We start from the raw sequence: 16505 nt of genomic DNA, 5'->3' as shown, positions 1-16505 counted from the left end.
GGGGGGATTTGCGCGGGGGGGTGCGTGTCGGGTCGTCGCGGGCAGAGGCGTGCGGGGCTGTGTGCGTGGAGGCGCTGGCGTGGTTGGGCGTCACAATGGTGCCCCTGGCTTTGGGGGCTGGGGCTGAGTGCGGGTGGGCAGCGTGTGCGGGGGCGCCGAGAGCGGTGGTGGCAGGGGAGAGGCTGCCTACGGCCACACCACCCTGAAAACGCCCGATCTCGTCTGATCTCGGAAGCTAAGCAGGGTCGGGCTCGGGCTCGGTTAGTACTTGGATGGGAGACCGCCTGGGAATCCCGGGTGCTGTAGGCTTTTGCCAGCCCATAGGGGACCCTGCGGGCAATGTCAGCCTCTTTTTCTGTGCGGGCTTTTGCGTCTTTGGGGCACCATCAGGAATTGCAGACCCCTTTTTCTTGCTGGCATTTGAAGCACTTAGGGTCCCCTGTTTGCAAGCTTCTCCCCCTTTTGCTGGCTTGCCTTTTTAAGCTATTTAGGCCCCTGCGAGCAATTCCAGCCGTTTTTTTCTTGCGGGACGTTGAGGCCACAGGGGTCCTTGCGGGCAGTCCCGGACTTCTTGTTCTCGGTGGGGTGCTGCGGAGGGGCAGGTCCCTGGGAGACCCTGTTCCTGTTGTTGGGGGACATGAGGGAAGGAGCGTGGTGTTGTTTATGCGCGGGCCGGGGGCGGGGGGGGATTTGCGCGGGGGGCGCGTGTCGGGTCGTCGCGGGCAGAGGCGTGCGGGGCTGTGTGCGTGGGGGCGCTGGCGTGTTTGGGCGTCACAATGGTGCCCCTGGCTTTGGGGGCTGGGGCTGAGTGCGGGTGGGCAGCGTGTGCGGGGGCGCCGAGAGCGGTGGTGGCAGGGGAGAGGCTGCCTACGGCCACACCACCCTGAAAACGCCCGATCTCGTCTGATCTCGGAAGCTAAGCAGGGTCGGGCTCGGTTAGTACTTGGATGGGAGACCGCCTGGGAATCCCGGGTGCTGTAGGCTTTTGCCAGCCCATAGGGGACCCTGCGGGCAATGTCAGCCTCTTTTTCTGTGCGGGCTTTTGCGTCTTTGGGGCACCATCAGGAATTGCAGACCCCTTTTTCTTGCTGGCATTTGAAGCACTTAGGGTCCCCTGTTTGCAAGCTTCTCCCCCTTTTGCTGGCTTGCCTTTTTAAGCTATTTAGGCCCCTGCGAGCAATTCCAGCCGTTTTTTTCTTGCGGGACGTTGAGGCCACAGGGGTCCTTGCGGGCAGTCCCGGACTTCTTGTTCTCGGTGGGGTGCTGCGGAGGGGCAGGTCCCTGGGAGACCCTGTTCCTGTTGTTGGGGGACATGAGGGAAGGAGCGTGGCGTTGTTTTTGCGCGGGCCGGGGGGGGGGGATTTGCGCGGGGGGGTGCGTGTCGGGTCGTCGCGGGCAGAGGCGTGCGGGGCTGTGTGCGTGGAGGCGCTGGCGTGGTTGGGCGTCACAATGGTGCCCCTGGCTTTGGGGGCTGGGGCTGAGTGCGGGTGGGCAGCGTGTGCGGGGGCGCCGAGAGCGGTGGTGGCAGGGGAGAGGCTGCCTACGGCCACACCACCCTGAAAACGCCCGATCTCGTCTGATCTCGGAAGCTAAGCAGGGTCGGGCTCGGTTAGTACTTGGATGGGAGACCGCCTGGGAATCCCGGGTGCTGTAGGCTTTTGCCAGCCCATAGGGGACCCTGCGGGCAATGTCAGCCTCTTTTTCTGTGCGGGCTTTTGCGTCTTTGGGGCACCATCAGGAATTGCAGACCTCTTTTTCTTGCTGGCATTTGAAGCACTTAGGATCCCCTGTTTGCAAGCTTCTCCCCCTTTTGCTGGCTTGCCTTTTTAAGCTATTTAGCCCCTGCGAGCAATTCCAGCCGTTTTTTTCTTGCGGGACGTTGAGGCCATAGTGGTCCTTGCGGGCAGTCCCGGACTTCTTGTTCTCGGTGGGGTGCTGCGGAGGGGCAGGTCCATGGGAGACCCTGTTCCTGTTGTTGGGGGACATGAGGGAAGGAGCGTGGTGTTGATTTTGCGCGGGCCGGGGGGCGGGGGGGATTTGCGGGGGGCGCGTGTCGGGTCGTCGCGGGCAGAGGCGTGCGGGGCTGTGTGCGTGGGGGCGCTGGCGTGGTTGGGCGTCACAATGGTGCCCCTGGCTTTGGGGGCTGGGGCTGAGTGCGGGTGGGCAGCGTGTGCGGGGGCGCCGAGAGCGGTGGTGGCAGGGGAGAGGCTGCCTACGGCCCACACCACCCTGAAAACGCCCGATCTCGTCTGATCTCGGAAGCTAAGCAGGGTCCGGGCTCGGGCTCGGTTAGTACTTGGATGGGAGACCGCCTGGGAATCCCGGGTGCTGTAGGCTTTTGCCAGCCCATAGGGGACCCTGCGGGCAATGTCAGCCTCTTTTTCTGTGCGGGCTTTGCCTTTTTGGGGCCCGTGTAGGAATTGCAGACCCCTTTTTCTTGCTGGCATTTGAAGCACTTAGGGTCCCCTGTTTGCAAGCTTCTCCCCCTTTTGCTGGCTTGCCTTTTTAAGCTATTTAGGCCCCTGCGAGCAATTCCCAGCCGTTTTTTTCTTGCGGGACGTTGAGGCCACAGGGGTCCTTGCGGGCAGTACCGGACTTCTTGTCTCGGTGGGGTGCTGCGGAGGGGCAGGTCCCTGGGAGACCCTGTTCCTGTTGTTGGGGGACATGAGGGAAATAGCGTGGCGTTGTTTATGCGCGGGCTGGGGGGGGGGGGGATTTGCGCGGGGGGGTCCGTATCGGGTCGTCGCGGGCAGAGGCGTGCGGGGCTGTGTGCGTGGGGGCGCTGGCGTGGTTGGGCGTCACAATGGTGCCCTGGCTTTGGCGCCCTGGGCTGAGTGCGGGTGGGCAGCGTGTGCGGGGGCGCCGAGAGCGGTGGTGGCAGGGGAGAGGGTGCCTACGGCCACACCACCCTGAAAACGCCCGATCTCGTCTGATCTCGGAAGCTAAGCAGGGTCGGGCTCGGTTAGTACTTGGATGGGAGACCGCCTGGGAATCCCGGGTGCTGTAGGCTTTTGCCAGCCCATAGGGACCCTGCGGGCAATGTCAGCCTCTTTTTCTGTGCGGGCTTTGCGTCTTTGGGGCACCATCAGGAATTGCAGACCCCTTTTTCTTGCTGGCATTTGAAGCACTTAGGGTCCCCTGTTTGCAAGCTTCTCCCCCTTTTGCTGGCTTGCCTTTTTAAGCTATTTAGGCCCTGCGAGCAATTCCAGACGTTTTTTTCTTGCGGGGACGTTGAGGCCACGGGGGTCCTTGCGGGCAGTCCCGGACTTCTTGTTCTCGGTGGGGTGCTGCGGAGGGGCAGGTCCATGGGAGACCCTGTTCCTGTTGTTGGGGGACATGAGGGAAGGAGCGTGGCGTTGTTTTTGCGCGGGCCGGGGGGGGGGATTTGCGCGGGGGGTGCGTGTCGGGTCGTCGGGGGCAGAGGCGTGCGGGGCTGTATGCGTGGGGGCGCTGGCGTGGTTGGGCGTCACAATGGTGCCCCTGGCTTTGGGGGCTGGGGCTCAGTGCGGGTGGGCAGCGTGTGCCGGGGGCGCCGAGAGCGGTGGTGGCAGGGGAGAGGCTGCCTACGGCCACACCACCCTGAAAACGCCCGATCTCGTCTGATCTCGGAAGCTAAGCAGGGTCGGGCTCGGTTAGTACTTGGATGGGAGACCGCCTGGGAATCCCGGGTGCTGTAGGCTTTTGCCAGCCCATAGGGGACCCTGCGGGCAATGTCAGCCTCTTTTTCTGTGCGGGCTTTTGCGTCTTTGGGGCACCATCAGGAATTGCAGACCCCTTTTTTCTTGCTGGCATTTGAAGCACTTAGGGTCCCCTGTTTGCAAGCTTCTCCCCTTTTGCTGGCTTGCCTTTTTAAGCTATTTAGGCCCCTGCGAGCAATTCCAGCCATTTTTTTCTTGCGGGACGTTGAGGCCACAGGGTCCTTGCGGGCAGTCCCGGACTTCTTGTTCTCGGGTGGGGTGCTGCGGAGGGGCAGGTCCATGGGAGACCCTGTTCCTGTTGTTGGGGGACATGAGGGAAGGAGCGTGGCGTTGTTTTTGCGCGGGCCGGGGGGGGGGGATTTGCGCGGGGGGGTGCGTGCGGGTCGTCGCGGGCAGAGGCGTGCGGGGCTGTGTGCGTGGGGGCGCTGGCGTGGTTGGGCGTCACAATGGTGCCCCTGGCTTTGGGGGCTGGGGCTGAGTGCGGGTGGGCAGCGTGTGCGGGGGCGCCGAGAGCGGTGGTGGCAGGGAGAGAGGCTGCCTACGGCCACACCACCCTGAAAACGCCCGATCTCGTCTGATCTCGGAAGCTAAGCAGGGTCGGGCTCGGGCTCGGTTAGTACTTGGATGGGAGACCGCCTGGGAATCCCGGGTGCTGTAGGCTTTTGCCAGCCCATAGGGGACCCTGCGGGCAATGTCAGCCTCTTTTTCTGTGCGGGCTTTTGCCTTTTTGGGGCCCGTGTAGGAATTGCAGACCCCTTTTTCTTGCTGGCATTTGAAGCACTTAGGGTCCCCTGTTTGCAAGCTTCTCCCCCTTTTGCTGGCTTGCCTTTTTAAGCTATTTAGGCCCCTGCGAGCAATTCCAGCCGTTTTTTTCTTGCGGGACGTTGAGGCCACAGGGGTCCTTGCGGGCAGTACCGGACCTTCTTGTTCTCGGTGGGGTGCTGCGGAGGGGCAGGTCCCCTGGAGACCCTGTTCCTGTTGTTGGGGGACATGAGGGAAATAGCGTGGCGTTGTTTATGCGCGGGCTGGGGGGGGGGGGGGGATTTGCGCGGGGGGTCCGTGTCGGGTCGTCGCGGGCAGAGGCGTGCGGGGCTGTGTGCGTGGGGCGCTGGCGTGGTTGGGCGTCACAATGGTGCCCCTGGCTTTGGCGCCCTGGGCTGAGTGCGGGTGGGCAGCGTGTGCGGGGGCGCCGAGAGCGGTGGTGGCAGGGGAGAGGCTGCTACGGCCACACCACCCTGAAAACGCCCGATCTCGTCTGATCTCGGAAGCGAAGCAGGGTCGGGCTCGGGCTCGGTTAGTACTTGGATGGGAGACCGCCTGGGAATCCCGGGTGCTGTAGGCTTTTGCCAGCCCATAGGGGACCCTGCGGGCAATGTCAGCCTCTTTTTCTGTGCGGGCTTTTGCGTCTTTGGGGCACCATCAGGAATTGCAGACCCCTTTTTCTTGCTGGCATTTGAAGCACTTAGGGTCCCCGTTTGCTAGCTTCTCCCCTTTTGCTGGCTTGCCTTTTTAAGCTATTTAGGCCCCTGCGAGCAATTCCAGCCGTTTTTTTTCTTGCGGGACGTTGAGGCCACAGGGGTCCTTGCGGGCAGTCCCGGACTTCTTGTTCTCGGTGGGGTGCTGCGGAGGGGCAGGTCCATGGAGACCCTGTTCTGTTGTTGGGGGACATGAGGGAAGGAGCGTGGCATTGTTTTTGCGCGGGCCGGGGGGGGGGGATTTGCGCGGGGGGGTGCGTGTCGGGTCGTCGCGGGCAGAGGCGTGCGGGGCTGTGTGCGTGGAGGCGCTGGCGTGGTTGGGCGTCACAATGGTGCCCCTGGCTTTGGGGGCTGCGGCTGAGTGCGGGTGGGCAGCGTGTGCGGGGGCGCCGAGAGCGGTGGTGGCAGGGGAGAGGCTGCTACGGCCACACCACCCTGAAAACGCCCGAACTCGTCTGATCTCGGAAGCGAAGCAGGGTCGGGCTCGGGCTCGGTTAGTACTTGGATGGGAGACCGCCTGGGAATCCCGGGTGCTGTAGGCTTTTGCCAGCCCATAGGGGACCCTGCGGGCAATGTCAGCCTCTTTTTCTGTGCGGGCTTTTGCGTCTTTGGGGCACCATCAGAATTGCAGACCCCTTTTTCTTGCTGGCATTTGAAGCACTTAGGGTCCCCTGTTTGCAAGCTTCTCCCCTTTTGCTGGCTTGCCTTTTTAAGCTATTTAGGCCCCTGCGAGCAATTCCAGCCGTTTTTTTTCTTGCGGGACGTTGGGGCCACAGGGGTCCTTGGGGCAGTCCCGGACTTCTTGTTCTCGGTGGGGTGCTGCGGAGGGGCAGGTCCCTGGGAGACCCTGTTCCTGTTGTTGGGGGACATGAGGGAAGGAGCGTGGTGTTGTTTATGCGCGGGCCGGGGGCGGGGGGGGATTTGCCGGGGGGCGCGTGTCGGGTCGTCGCGGCAGAGGCGTGCGGGGCTGTGTGCGTGGGGGCGCTGGCGTGGTTGGGCGTCACAATGGTGCCCCTGGCTTTGGGGGCTGGGGCTGAGTGCGGGTGGGCAGCGTGTGCGGGGGCGCCGAGAGCGGTGGTGGCAGGGGAGAGGGTGGCCTACGGCCACACCACCCTGAAAACGCCCGATCACGTCTGATCTCGGAAGCGAAGCAGGGTCGGGCTCGGGCTCGGTTAGTACTTGGATGGGAGACCGCCTGGGAATCCCGGGTGCTGTAGGCTTTTGCCAGCCCATAGGGGACCCTGCGGGCAATGTCAGCCTCTTTTTCTGTGCGGGCTTTTGCCTTTTTGGGGCCCGTGTAGGAATTGCAGACCCCTTTTTCTTGCTGGCATTTGAAGCACTTAGGGTCCCCTGTTTGCAAGCTTCTCCCCCTTTTGCTGGCTTGCCTTTTTAAGCTATTTAGGCCCCTGCGAGCAATTCCAGCCGTTTTTTTCTTGGCGGACGTTGAGGCCACAGGGGTCCTTGCGGGCAGTCCCGGACTTCTTGTTCTCGGTGGGGTGCTGCGGAGGGGCAGGTCCATGGGAGACCCTGTTCCTGTTGTTGGGGGACATGAGGGAAGGAGCGTGGCGTTGTTTTTTGCGCGGGCCGGGGGGGGGGGATTTGCGCGGGGGGGTGCGTGTCGGGTCGTCGCGGGCAGAGGCGTGCGGGGCTGTGTGCGTGGAGGCGCTGGCGTGGTTGGGCGTCACAATGGTGCCCCTGGCTTTGGGGCTGGGGCTGAGTGCGGGTGGGCAGCGTGTGCGGGGGCCCGAGAGCGGTGGTGGCAGGGGAGAGGCTGCCTACGGCCACACCACCCTGAAACGCCCGATCTCGTCTGATCTCGGAAGCTAAGCAGGGTCGGGGCCTCGGTTAGTACTTGGATGGGAGACCGCCTGGGAATCCCGGGTGCTGTAGGCTTTTGCCAGCCCATAGGGGACCCTGCGGGCAATGTCAGCCTCTTTTTCTGTGCGGGCTTTTGCGTCTTTGGGGCACCATCAGGAATTGCAGACCCCTTTTTCTTGCTGGCATTTGAAGCACTTAGGGTCCCCTGTTTGCAAGCTTCTCCCCCTTTTGCTGGCTTGCCTTTTTAAGCTATTTAGGCCCCTGCGAGCAATTCCAGCCGTTTTTTTCTTGCGGGACGTTGAGGCCACGGGGGTCCTTGCGGGCAGTCCGGACTTCTTGTTCTCGGTGGGGTGCTGCGGAGGGGCAGTCCATGGGAGACCCTGTTCTGTTGTTGGGGGACATGAGGGAAGGAGCGTGGCGTTGTTTTTGCGCGGGCCGGGGGGGGGGGATTTGCGGGGGGGTGCGTGTCGGGTCGTCGCGGGCAGAGGCGTGCGGGGCTGTGTGCGTGGGGGCGCTGGCGTGGTTGGGCGTCACAATGGTGCCCCTGGCTTTGGGGGCTGGGGCTGAGTGCGGGTGGGCAGCGTGTGCGGGGGCGCCGAGAGCGGTGGTGGCAGGGGAGAGGGTGCCTACGGCCACACCACCCTGAAAACGCCCGATCTCGTCTGATCTCGGAAGCTAAGCAGGCTCGGGCTCGGTTAGTACTTGGATGGGAGACCGCCTGGGAATCCCGGGTGCTGTAGGCTTTTGCCAGCCCATAGGGGACCCTGCGGGCAATGTCAGCCTCTTTTTCTGTGCGGGCTTTTGCGTCTTTGGGGCACCATCAGGAATTGCAGACCCCTTTTTCTTGCTGGCATTTGAAGCACTTAGGGTCCCCCGTTTGCAAGCTTCTCCCCCTTTTGCTGGCTTGCCTTTTTAAGCTATTTAGGCCCCTGCGAGCAATTCCAGCCGTTTTTTTCTTGCGGGACGTTGAGGCCACAGGGGTCCTTGCGGGCAGTCCCGGACTTCTTGTTCTCGGTGGGGTGCTGCGGAGGGGCAGGTCACTGGGAGACCCTGTTCCTGTTGTTGGGGGACATGAGGGAAGGAGCGTGGCATTGTTTTTGCGCGGGCCGGGGGGGGGGGATTTGCGCGGGGGGGTGCGTGTCGGGTCGTCGCGGGCAGAGGCGTGCGGGGCTGTGTGCGTGGAGGCGCTGGCGTGGTTGGGCGTCACAATGGTGCCCCTGGCTTTGGGGGCTGCGGCTGAGTGCGGGTGGGCAGCGTGTGCGGGGGCGCCGAGAGCGGTGGTGGCAGGGGAGAGGCTGCCTACGGCCACACCACCCTGAAAACGCCCGAACTCGTCTGATCTCGGAAGCGAAGCAGGGTCGGGCTCGGGCTCGGTTAGTACTTGGATGGGAGACCGCCTGGGAATCCCGGGTGCTGTAGGCTTTTGCCAGCCCATAGGGGACCCTGCGGGCAATGTCAGCCTCTTTTTCTGTGCGGGCTTTTGCGTCTTTGGGGCACCATCAGGAATTGCAGACCCCTTTTTCTTGCTGGCATTTGAAGCACTTAGGGTCCCCTGTTTGCAAGCTTCTCCCCCTTTTGCTGGCTTGCCTTTTTAAGCTATTTAGGCCCCTGCGAGCAATTCCAGCCGTTTTTTTCTTGCGGGACGTTGAGGCCACAGGGGTCCTTGCGGGCAGTCCCGGACTTCTTGTTCTCGGTGGGGTGCTGCGGAGGGGCAGGTCCCTGGGAGACCCTGTTCCTGTTGTTGGGGGACATGAGGGAAGGAGCGTGGTGTTGTTTATGCGCGGGCCGGGGGCGGGGGGGGATTTGCCGGGGGGCGCGTGTCGGGTCGTCGCGGGCAGAGGCGTGCGGGGCTGTGTGCGTGGGGGCGCTGGCGTGTTTGGGCGTCACAATGGTGCCCCTGGCTTTGGGGGCTGGGGCTGAGTGCGGTGGGCAGCGTGTGCGGGGGCGCCGAGAGCGGTGTGGCAGGGGAGAGGCTGCCTACGGCCACACCACCCTGAAAACGCCCGATCTCGTCTGATCTCGGAAGCTAAGCAGGGTCGGGCTCGGTTAGTACTTGGATGGGAGACCGCCTGGAATCCCGGGTGCTGTAGGCTTTTGCCAGCCCATAGGGGACCCTGCGGGCAATGTCAGCCTCTTTCTGTGCGGGCTTTTGCGTCTTTGGGGCACCATCAGGAATTGCAGACCCCTTTTTCTTGCTGGCATTTGAAGCACTTAGGGTCCCCTGTTTGCAAGCTTCTCCCCCTTTTGCTGGCTTGCCTTTTTAAGCTATTTAGGCCCCTGCGAGCAATTCCAGCCGTTTTTTTCTTGCGGGATCGTTGAGGCCACAGGGGTCCTTGCGGGCAGTCCGGACTTCTTGTTCTCGGTGGGGTGCTGCGGAGGGGCAGGTCCCTGGGGAGACCCTGTTCCTGTTGTTGGGGGACATGAGGGAAGGAGCGTGGCGTTGTTTTTGCGCGGGCCGGGGGGGGGGGATTTGCGCGGGGGGGTGCGTGTCGGGTCGTCGCGGGCAGAGGCGTGCGGGGCTGTGTGCGTGGAGGCTCTGGCGTGGTTGGGCGTCACAATGGTGCCCTGGCTTTGGGGGCTGGGGCTGAGTGCGGGTGGGCAGCGTGTGCGGGGGCGCCGAGAGCGGTGGTGGCAGGGAGAGGCTGCCTACGGCCACACCACCCTGAAAACGCCCGATCTCGTCTGATCTCGGAAGCTAAGCAGGGTCGGGCTCGGTTAGTACTTGGATGGGAGACCGCCTGGGAATCCCGGGTGCTGTAGGCTTTTGCCAGCCCATAGGGGACCCTGCGGGCAATGTCAGCCTCTTTTTCTGTGCGGGCTTTTGCGTCTTTGGGGCACCATCAGGAATTGCAGACCTCTTTTTCTTGCTGGCATTTGAAGCACTTAGGATCCCCTGTTTGCAAGCTTCTCCCCCTTTTGCTGGCTTGCCTTTTTAAGCTATTTAGCCCCTGCGAGCAATTCCAGCCGTTTTTTTCTTGCGGGACGTTGAGGCCATAGTGGTCCTTGCGGGCAGTCCCGGACTTCTTGTTCTCGGTGGGGTGCTGCGGAGGGGCAGGTCCATGGGAGACCCTGTTCCTGTTGTTGGGGGACATGAGGGAAGGAGCGTGGTGTTGATTTTGCGGGGCCGGGGGGCGGGGGGGATTTGCGGGGGGCGCGTGTCGGGTCGTCGCGGGCAGAGGCGTGCGGGGCTGTGTGCGTGGGGGCGCTGGCGTGTTGGGCGTCACAATGGTGCCCCTGGCTTTGGGGGCTGGGGCTGAGTGCGGGTGGGCAGCGTGTGCGGGGGCGCCGAGAGCGGTGGTGGCAGGGGAGAGGCTGCCTACGGCCACACCACCTGAAAACGCCGATCTCGTCTGATCTCGGAAGCTAAGCAGGGTCGGCTCGGGCTCGGTTAGTACTTGGATGGGAGACCGCCTGGGAATCCCGGGTGCTGTAGGCTTTTGCCCAGCCCATAGGGGACCCTGCGGGCAATGTCAGCCTCTTTTTCCTGTGCGGGCTTTTGCCTTTTTGGGGCCCGTGTAGGAATTGCAGACCCCTTTTTCTTGCTGGCATTTGAAGCACTTAGGGTCCCCTGTTTGCAAGCTTCTCCCCCTTTTGCTGGCTTGCCTTTTTTAAGCTATTTAGGCCCCTGCGAGCAATTCCAGCCGTTTTTTTCTTGCGGGACGTTGAGGCCACAGGGGTCCCTTGCGGGCAGTACCGGACTTCTTGTTCTCGGTGGGGTGCTGCGGAGGGGCAGGTCCCTGGGAGACCCTGTTCCTGGTTGTTGGGGGACATGAGGGAAATAGCGTGGCGTTGTTTATGCGCGGGCTGGGGGGGGGGGGGATTTGCGCGGGGGGGGTGCGTGTCGGGTCGTCGCGGGCAGAGGCGTGCGGGGCTGTGTGCGTGGGGGCGCTGGCGTGGTTGGGCGTCACAATGGTGCCCCTGGCTTTGGGCCCTGGGCTGAGTGCGGGTGGGCAGAGTGTGCGGGGGCGCCGAGAGCGGTGGTGGCAGGGGAGAGGGTGCCTACGGCCACACCACCCTGAAAACGCCCGATCTCGTCTGATCTCGGAAGCTAAGCAGGGTCGGGCTCGGTTAGTACTTGGATGGGAGACCGCCTGGGAATCCCGGGTGCTGTAGGCTTTTGCCAGCCCATAGGGACCCTGCGGGCAATGTCAGCCTCTTTTTCTGTGCGGGCTTTTGCGTCTTTGGGGCACCATCAGGAATTGCAGACCCCTTTTTCTTGCTGGCATTTGAAGCACTTAGGGTCCCCTGTTTGCAAGCTTCTCCCCCTTTGCTGGCTTGCCTTTTTAAGCTATTTAGGCCCCTGCGAGCAATTCCAGCCATTTTTTTCTTGCGGGACGTTGAGGCCACAGGGGTCCTTGCGGGCAGTCCCGGACTTCTTGTTCTCGGTGGGGTGCTGCGGAGGGGCAGGTCCATGGGAGACCCTGTTCCTGTTGTTGGGGGACATGAGGGAAGGAGCGTGGCGTTGTTTTTGCGCGGGCCGGGGGGGGGGGATTTGCGCGGGGGGGTGCGTGTCGGGTCGTCGCGGGCAGAGGCGTGCGGGGCTGTGTGCGGTGGGGGCGCTGGCGTGGTTGGGCGTCACAATGGTGCCCCTGGCTTTGGGGGCTGGGGCTGAGTGCGGGGTGGGCAGCGTGTGCGGGGGCGCCGAGAGCGGTGGTGGCAGGGGAGAGGCTGCTACGGCCACACCACCCTGAAAACGCCCGATCTCGTCTGATCTCGGAAGCTAAGCAGGGTCGGGCTCGGGCTCGGTTAGTACTTGGATGGGAGACCGCCTGGGAATCCCGGGTGCTGTAGGCTTTTGCCAGCCCATAGGGGACCCTGCGGGCAATGTCAGCCTCTTTTTCTGTGCGGGCTTTTGCCTTTTTGGGGCCGTGTAGGAATTGCAGACCCCTTTTTCTTGCTGGCATTTGAGCACTTAGGGTCCCCTGTTTGCAAGCTTCTCCCCCTTTTGCTGGCTTGCCTTTTTAAGCTATTTAGGCCCCTGCGAGCAATTCCAGCGTTTTTTTTCTTGCGGGACGTTGAGGCCACAGGGGTCCTTGCGGGCAGTACCGGACTTCTGTTCTCGGTGGGGGGCTGCGGAGGGGCAGGTCCCTGGGAGACCCTGTTCCTGTTGTTGGGGACATGAGGGAAATAGCGTGGCGTTGTTTATGCGCGGGCTGGGGGGGGGGGGGGGGATTTGCGCGGGGGGGTCCGTGTCGGGTCGTCGCGGGCAGAGGCGTGCGGGGCTGTGTGCGTGGGGGCGCTGGCGTGGTTGGGCGTCACAATGGTGCCCCTGGGCTTTGGCGCCCTGGGCTGAGTGCGGGTGGGCAGCGTGTGCGGGGGCGCCGAGAGCGGTGGTGGCAGGGGAGAGGCTGCCTACGGCCACACCACCCTGAAAACGCCCGATCTCGTCTGATCTCGGGAAGCTAAGCAGGGTCGGGCTCGGGGCTCGGTTAGTACTTGGATGGGAGACTGCCTGGGAATCCCGGGTGCTGTAGGCTTTTGCCAGCCCATAGGGGACCCTGCGGGCAATGTCAGCCTCTTTTCTGTGCGGGCTTTTGCGTCTTTGGGGCACCATCAGGAATTGCAGACCCCTTTTCTTGCTGGCATTTGAAGCACTTAGGGTCCCCTGTTTGCAAGCTTCTCCCCCTTTGCCTGGCTTGCCTTTTTAAGCTATTTAGGCCCCTGCGAGCAATTCCAGCCGTTTTTTTCTTGCGGACGTTGAGGCCACAGGGGTCCTTGCGGACAGTCCCGGACTTCTTGTTCTCGGTGGGGTGCTGCGGAGGGGCAGGTCCCTGGGAGACCCTGTTCCTGTTGTTGGGGGACATGAGGGAAGGAGCGTGGTGTTGATTTTGCGCGGGCCGGGGGGCGGGGGGGGATTTGCGGGGGGGGTGCGTGTCGGGTCGTCGCGGGCAGAGGCGTGCGGGGCTGTGTGCGTGGGGGCGCTGGCGTGGTTGGGCGTCACAATGGTGCCCCTGGCTTTGGGGGCTGGGGCTGAGTGCGGGTGGGCAGCGTGTGCGGGGGCACCGAGAGCGGTGGTGGCAGGGGAGAGCGTGCCTACGGCCACACCCACCCTGAAAACGCCCGATCTCGTCTGATCTCGGAAGCGAAGCAGGGTCGGGCTCGGTTAGTACTTGGATGGGAGACCGCCTGGGAATCCCGGGTGCTGTAGGCTTTTGCCAGCCCATAGGGGACCCTGCGGGCAATGTCAGCCTCTTTTTCTGTGCGGGCTTTTGCGTCTTTGGGGCACCATCAGGAATTGCAGACCCCTTTTTCTTGCTGGCATTTGAAGCACTTAGGGTCCCCTGTTTGCAAGCTTCTCCCCCTTTTGCTGGCTTGCCTTTTTAAGCTATTTAGGCCCCTGCGAGCAATTCCAGCCGTTTTTTTCTTGCGGACGTTGAGGCCATAGTGGTCCTTGCGGGCAGTCCCGGACTTCTTGTTCTCGGTGGGGTGCTGCGGAGGGGCAGGTCCATGGGAGACCCTGTTCCTGTTTTGGGGGGACATGAGGGAAGGAGCGTGGCGTTGTTTTTGCGCGGGCCGGGGGGGGGGGGGGGGATTTGCGCGGGGGGGTGCGTGTCGGGTCGTCGCGGGCAGAGGGCGTGCGGGGCTGTGTGCGTGGAGGCGCTGGCGTGGTTGGGCGTCACAATGGTGCCCCTGGCTTTGGGGGCTGGGGCTGAGTGCGGGTGGGCAGCGTGTGCGGGGGCGCCGAGAGCGGTGGTGGCAGGGGGAGGCTGCCTACGGCCACACCACCCTGAAAACGCCCGATCTCGTCTGATCTCGGAAGCTAAGCAGGGTCGGGCTCGGGCTCGGTTAGTACTTGGATGGGAGACCGCCTGGGAATCCCGGGTGCTGTAGGCTTTTGCCAGCCCATAGGGGACCCTGCGGGCAATGTCAGCCTCTTTTTCTGTGCGGGCTTTTGCGTCTTTGGGGCACCATCAGGAATTGCAGACCCCTTTTTTCTTGCTGGCATTTGAAGCACTTAGGGTCCCCTGTTTGCAAGCTTCTCCCCCCTTTTGCTGGCTTGCCTTTTTAAGCTATTTAGGCCCCTGCGAGCAATTCCAGCCGTTTTTTTCTTGCGGGACGTTGAGGCCACAGGGGTCCTTGCGGGCAGTCCCGGACTTCTTGTTCTCGGTGGGGTGCTGCGGAGGGGCAGGTCCCTGGGAGACCCTGTTCCTGTTGTTGGGGGACATGAGGGAAGGAGCGTGGCGTTGTTTATGCGCGGGCCCGGGGGGGGGGGGATTTGCGCGGGGGGGCGCGTGTCGGGTCGTGGCGGGCAGAGGCGTGCGGGGCTGTGTGCGTGGGGGCGCTGGCGTGGTTGGGCGTCACAATGGTGCCCCTGGCTTTGGGGCTGGGGCTGAGTGCGGGTGGGCAGCGTGTGCGGGGGCGCCGAGAGCGGTGGTGGCAGGGGAGAGGCTGCCTACGGCCACACCACCCTGAAAACGCCCGATCTCGTCTGATCTCGGAAGCTAAGCAGGGTCGGGCTCGGTTAGTACTTGGATGGGAGACCGCCTGGGAATCCCGGGTGCTGTAGGCTTTTGCCAGCCCATAGGGGACCCTGCGGCAATGTCAGCCTCTTTTTCTGTGCGGGCTTTTGCGTCTTTGGGGCACCGTCAGGAATTGCAGACCCCTTTTTCTTGCTGGCATTTGAAGCACTTAGGGTCCCCTGTTTGCAAGCTTCTCCCCCTTTTGCTGGCTTGCCTTTTTAAGCTATTTAGGCCCCTGCGAGCAATTCCAGCCGTTTTTTTCTTGCGGGACGTTGAGGCCACAGGGGTCCTTGCGGGCAGTCCCGGACTTCTTGTTCTCGGTGGGGTGCTGCGGAGGGGCAGGTCCCTGGGAGACCCTGTTCCTGTTGTTGGGGGACATGAGGGAAGGAGCGTGGTGTTGATTTTGTGCTGGCCGGGGGGCGGGTGGGGATTTGCGGGGGGCGCGTGTCGGGTCGTCGCGGGCAGAGGCGTGCGGGGCTGTGTGCGTGGGGGCGCTGGCGTGGTTGGGCGTCACAATGGTGCCCCTGGCTTTGGGGGCTGGGGCTGAGTGCGGGTGGGCAGCGTGTGCGCGGGCGCCGAGAGCGGTGGTGGCAGGGAAGTGGCTGCCTACGGCCACACCACCCTGAAAACGCCCGATCTCGTCTGATCTCGGAAGCTAAGCAGGATCGGGCTCGGTTAGTACTTGGATGGGAGACCGCCTGGGAATCCCAGGTGCTGTAGGCTTTTGCCATCCCATAGGGGACCCTGCGAGCAATGTTGCTCCTCGTTTTTTTGCTTTGGTGTCGTGATAGTAGGGTCCCCTTCTTGTCATACTTTCTTCCGTTTTTTCTTTGGGATGTTGAGGCCATAGGCCTCTCTTTGTGTAACTCCATCCTCCTTTTTTATTCCTGTGACGGCTGGGCAATAGGCGCCCCTGCGGGCAATTGTAGATCCGTTTTATATACTGGGATTTTGAGGCCATTTCTTAAGGTAGAAAGGAAGACACCGCAAAGGCAGCAGAGAAGGAAGCAGGCTACAGAGACCATAAGGGAAGGAATGATTATGCTTTCTTTCTCCCTTGCTTCCTCTCTTGCTTTCTTTCTTTTTGCTTTCTGGTATTGTATTTTTTTTTTTTTTTTTTTTTGTAGAGCCCCTTCAGATACTGGAAGGCTGCTATGATGTCTCCATGCAGCCTTCTCTTCTCCACCCCCCATTTTCTCAGCTTATCTTCCTATGGGAAGTGCTCCATTTCCCTGATCATCCTCGTGGCCCTCCTCTGGACTTGTTCAACAGTTCCACGTGCTTTTTATGTTGAGGACACCAGAAGTGTACACAGTGCTCTAAGTAAGGCCGCACAAGAGCAGAAGAGAGGGGTAGGAGGATGTCCTTCAACCTGCTGGTCACGCTCCTTTTGATGCAGCCCAGGATACAGTTGGCTTTCTGGGCTGTGAGTGCACACTGAAGCTGGCTCATGTTCATTTTCTCATCGACCAGCACCCTCAAGTCCTTCTCCGCAGGGCTTCTCTGAATCTCTTCTCTGCCCAACCTGTAGCTGTGCCTGGGATTGCTCTGACCCAGGTGTAGGACCTTGCACACAGTTAAACTTCATGTGGTTTCCATTGACCTCTCAAGCGTGTCAAGGTCCCTCTGCGTGGCATTCCTTCCCTCCAGCTGAACCACACAGCTTGTTGTTATCAGCAGACTTTTGTTGTTTTTTTGTGGGGAGTGTAGGTGATAAGATTTTCATGAAAAAGAGTTTGGGTATGAGCTCTGAGGCTTTGGTGCTTGACAAGCCCTAGGGTGATGAGTTGAAGGACAGGAAAGGTAAACAAGCAAACCTTGGGAGGATGGGCCAGGATGTAGTTGTGGCAGGAATCTTGATGGCCAGAGGATGTGGGGGTTGTGAGAGGGTCTTCAACATTGTGATTGGACTATTTACCTGGAGAGTTTGACAGTGGCCAATGAGACTGAATGTTGTATGTATGTGCAGGTTGCGAAAGTACCAAACAAGGCGATAAAAAGAGCTTGGTGATGATAAATGAGGATTTGAGTATCTGCATCAACTTGAGTCCATG

General features: G+C 61.9%; 12 non-coding genes and 11 pseudogenes across 12 annotated transcripts; all 23 read left to right on the top strand.

Annotated features, from left to right (window-relative positions):
- The first annotated feature begins 184 nt into the window (after positions 1–184).
- Positions 185–309, top strand: LOC133269074 (5S ribosomal RNA; annotated as a pseudogene).
- Positions 310–865: 556 nt separating this feature from the next.
- On the top strand, positions 866–984 carry LOC133269067 (5S ribosomal RNA). The gene has a single exon (XR_009743288.1). It is a non-coding gene; the product is annotated as a 5S ribosomal RNA (ribosomal RNA).
- Positions 985–1538: 554 nt separating this feature from the next.
- Positions 1539–1657, top strand: LOC133269066 (5S ribosomal RNA). The gene has a single exon (XR_009743286.1). It is a non-coding gene; the product is annotated as a 5S ribosomal RNA (ribosomal RNA).
- Positions 1658–2210: 553 nt separating this feature from the next.
- LOC133269081 (5S ribosomal RNA) lies at positions 2211–2337 on the top strand (annotated as a pseudogene).
- A 554-nt stretch (positions 2338–2891) lies between these two features.
- LOC133269109 (5S ribosomal RNA) lies at positions 2892–3010 on the top strand. The gene has a single exon (XR_009743316.1). It is a non-coding gene; the product is annotated as a 5S ribosomal RNA (ribosomal RNA).
- Positions 3011–3561: 551 nt separating this feature from the next.
- On the top strand, positions 3562–3680 carry LOC133269098 (5S ribosomal RNA). Its single transcript, XR_009743305.1, has one exon. It is a non-coding gene; the product is annotated as a 5S ribosomal RNA (ribosomal RNA).
- A 554-nt stretch (positions 3681–4234) lies between these two features.
- On the top strand, positions 4235–4359 carry LOC133269073 (5S ribosomal RNA; annotated as a pseudogene).
- Positions 4360–4915: 556 nt separating this feature from the next.
- LOC133269082 (5S ribosomal RNA) lies at positions 4916–5040 on the top strand (annotated as a pseudogene).
- Positions 5041–5590: 550 nt separating this feature from the next.
- LOC133269086 (5S ribosomal RNA) lies at positions 5591–5715 on the top strand (annotated as a pseudogene).
- Positions 5716–6268: 553 nt separating this feature from the next.
- Positions 6269–6393, top strand: LOC133269077 (5S ribosomal RNA; annotated as a pseudogene).
- A 553-nt stretch (positions 6394–6946) lies between these two features.
- Positions 6947–7066, top strand: LOC133269075 (5S ribosomal RNA). Its single transcript, XR_009743293.1, has one exon. It is a non-coding gene; the product is annotated as a 5S ribosomal RNA (ribosomal RNA).
- Positions 7067–7615: 549 nt separating this feature from the next.
- Positions 7616–7734, top strand: LOC133269069 (5S ribosomal RNA). The gene has a single exon (XR_009743290.1). It is a non-coding gene; the product is annotated as a 5S ribosomal RNA (ribosomal RNA).
- Positions 7735–8288: 554 nt separating this feature from the next.
- LOC133269079 (5S ribosomal RNA) lies at positions 8289–8413 on the top strand (annotated as a pseudogene).
- A 553-nt stretch (positions 8414–8966) lies between these two features.
- On the top strand, positions 8967–9084 carry LOC133269071 (5S ribosomal RNA). Its single transcript, XR_009743292.1, has one exon. It is a non-coding gene; the product is annotated as a 5S ribosomal RNA (ribosomal RNA).
- Positions 9085–9635: 551 nt separating this feature from the next.
- LOC133269088 (5S ribosomal RNA) lies at positions 9636–9754 on the top strand. The gene has a single exon (XR_009743295.1). It is a non-coding gene; the product is annotated as a 5S ribosomal RNA (ribosomal RNA).
- Positions 9755–10305: 551 nt separating this feature from the next.
- LOC133269087 (5S ribosomal RNA) lies at positions 10306–10427 on the top strand (annotated as a pseudogene).
- Positions 10428–10988: 561 nt separating this feature from the next.
- On the top strand, positions 10989–11107 carry LOC133269076 (5S ribosomal RNA). Its single transcript, XR_009743294.1, has one exon. It is a non-coding gene; the product is annotated as a 5S ribosomal RNA (ribosomal RNA).
- A 553-nt stretch (positions 11108–11660) lies between these two features.
- Positions 11661–11785, top strand: LOC133269080 (5S ribosomal RNA; annotated as a pseudogene).
- A 556-nt stretch (positions 11786–12341) lies between these two features.
- On the top strand, positions 12342–12468 carry LOC133269085 (5S ribosomal RNA; annotated as a pseudogene).
- Positions 12469–13022: 554 nt separating this feature from the next.
- LOC133269070 (5S ribosomal RNA) lies at positions 13023–13142 on the top strand. Its single transcript, XR_009743291.1, has one exon. It is a non-coding gene; the product is annotated as a 5S ribosomal RNA (ribosomal RNA).
- A 558-nt stretch (positions 13143–13700) lies between these two features.
- LOC133269072 (5S ribosomal RNA) lies at positions 13701–13825 on the top strand (annotated as a pseudogene).
- Positions 13826–14382: 557 nt separating this feature from the next.
- LOC133269061 (5S ribosomal RNA) lies at positions 14383–14501 on the top strand. Its single transcript, XR_009743281.1, has one exon. It is a non-coding gene; the product is annotated as a 5S ribosomal RNA (ribosomal RNA).
- A 554-nt stretch (positions 14502–15055) lies between these two features.
- LOC133269068 (5S ribosomal RNA) lies at positions 15056–15174 on the top strand. Its single transcript, XR_009743289.1, has one exon. It is a non-coding gene; the product is annotated as a 5S ribosomal RNA (ribosomal RNA).
- The last annotated feature ends 1331 nt before the right edge of the window (positions 15175–16505 follow it).

This window comes from Pezoporus flaviventris, unplaced genomic scaffold (assembly GCF_033815535.1).
Source record: "Pezoporus flaviventris isolate CSIRO_AGI_PZ_B2104156 unplaced genomic scaffold, CSIRO_AGI_Pfla_v1 ptg000013l, whole genome shotgun sequence".
NCBI classification, from domain to species: Eukaryota; Metazoa; Chordata; class Aves; order Psittaciformes; family Psittacidae; genus Pezoporus; species Pezoporus flaviventris.
This window is presented reverse-complemented; position numbering and strand designations above follow the sequence as displayed.